Raw genomic sequence first — 2,458 nt, forward strand, 5'->3', positions numbered from 1 at the left:
AAACCGGAGTGGAGCACACGGCGGAAACACTGGAGCCGGATCCGAAACCGGAGTGGAGCACACGGCGGAAACACTGGAGCCGGATCAGTACTAGAGCACTAGACGGAAACCTCACTCGTTCAATCATTCATTCAGAAAGCTGGAGCCGCTTCTGGTGCGTGTGCGCCACGACAACAAAATGTAGCAAAAGAAATGATACAGTTGCAGTGATAGTAGGAACTGCAGATGCTGGAGAATCTGAGATAACAAGGTGTAGAGCTGGATGAACACAGCAGGCCAAGCAGCATCAGAGGAGCAGGAAGGCTGACGTTTCGGGCCTAAACCCTTCTTCAGGAAATTCAGATACAGTTGCAATGGCGCGATTTCATATCCGGTAGCGTTCATTATCCAAACAGAAACTACTTCTTCACACTGCTGCTTAACACGTTACTAGCAAACACACCCGAACGCGTTATAAAGCAACTTCCATGTATAGTAACAAATCTAAATAACAATTATTTTATTGCTATTATATAACCAATTACCATAAATTTTGTTGTAGTAGGTGTGTGAAGAAAGCATCTGCTTGTAACTTTTGTTACATATTTGCAACTCCGTAGGAAATGGCCTAAAATGTGCCTGCTTCCAAAATGGTGACTATTTCTGGATAGTTCGAAATTGACTTCTTTAAGGCAGACAGGCGTGTTTGGATATAACTCGGCAATTTAATCATACTGTATTTCCCACTATTTGCAAATGTTATGGCATATGACGTTATCTTTTTAGAAACTAGATGGAAATGTTTTGGAATCACATCTAATGGATATTTGTACTTATGCCAGATTCCGAGTGACCCAAAAACAAAAGCTAATCAGCCCACTTACAACTTTGCACATGGGTAAAAAGACAGAAAGACATGCGTTCATTTACAGCTTTTGAAAGCACCATACATCTTGGAGCACTTTACAGCCAGTTAAAATACATGTGAAGTGTAGACGCTGTTAGAATTCCACGGGGTAACATTGAAACACCGCAATCAATTTGCACTCTCAAACAGCAATGTGATAATCAGAAAATGCGTTCATGATGTTGATAGAAGGATAAATATTCATCAGGATAACAGACTCGCTATTCTACTCCATTTTACAAATATCTTAACAGTTATGGGCCTCAGTTGAACATCTTATCCAAACGACAGAGCCTCTGAAAGTACAGTACTGCTTTTTCAGCGGTTTTGTCTGCCCTTCAACATCGGTTGGTTTTTTTGTGGTCAAGTCTGGGCTATGAATTAAATTGAGATCCTCGTGATACAGAGGTGAGAGTGTTATTAAGGCAATTTGAACTGATTTGTTTTGGATACCTGTTTTAGAATTAGATTTATTGTCAAATATACCCACATGAGTACAGTGAAAAGTTTGCAAGTTGCCACTTATAGTACCATCTTAGGTACAGGTAGTTCTCCCATAACGCGATAGTTGCGTTCTTGCGTGACCTCGCACTATGGAAAATCGTCATAGAAAATTGCGTTATATGGAAATCACTCCAGACAATTGCTATACCTGTACAGCAGAAAGTTTGCATTATTCAAACAGCATTCATCATTCGTTACAGCCAACTCACGTTAACAAAACATGCGTAATAGCAGAACTACCTGTACAAAGGTACCTGGATACAGAATCTTAGGTACAAAGCACAAAAAGAAACAATGTTAAGAAGTTAAACATTACAGTCCTTCTTACTAAAAAATAGAAAAACAAAGAAACACGATTAACAGTTCGACGCCACAGTCCATTACCGCTTAGCCATGCTGGGCTCACACTCCTCACAAGGGCTCTATCTTCCCCACTCCAGTCTCGACCTCACCACTGCCACTGCCCTGGGCTGCCTGCTCCTGCCACCATCTGCCTTGGGCTGCATGTTCCTGCTGTCTTTAATATACTATGTGTTATTTGTGTTCTTTCAAATTCTGTTCTCTTGTACATTTCCAATTTTCTTTACCCATCATTGACAGCCCTCAGTTTGCTGTCTAGGACCTAAAATTTGGAATTCCTAAATCTCTCCCCTCATTTATTCCATTCAACTCTTATAGGGAAATTTTGGGGCTTTTCTTCCCTGGAGCATTCGAGGTTGAGGGTTGACCTTATAGAGGTTTATAAAATCATGAGAGGCATGGAAAGGTGAATAGCCAAAGTGTTTTTTGTAGGGTGGGGAAATCCAAAACTAGAGGGCATAGGTTTAAGTTTAGAGAGGAAAGATTTAAAAAGGACCTGAGAGATAGCTTTTTCACGCAGAGAGTGGTACGTGTATGGAATGAGCTGCTGAGGAAGTTGTGGGGACAGGTACAAGTACAACAATTAAAAAGCATCTGGATGGGTATAAAAATAGGAAGGGTTTAGACAGATATGGGCCTTGCTGGCAAATGGTCAGATTGGGATGTCTGGTTAGTGCGGACGAGTTGGACCAAAAGGTCTGTTTCCGT

This window comes from Rhincodon typus, unplaced genomic scaffold (genome assembly GCF_021869965.1).
Source record: "Rhincodon typus isolate 14 unplaced genomic scaffold, sRhiTyp1.1 hic_rhity00005353, whole genome shotgun sequence".
In the NCBI taxonomy this organism is placed as follows: Eukaryota; Metazoa; Chordata; class Chondrichthyes; order Orectolobiformes; family Rhincodontidae; genus Rhincodon; species Rhincodon typus.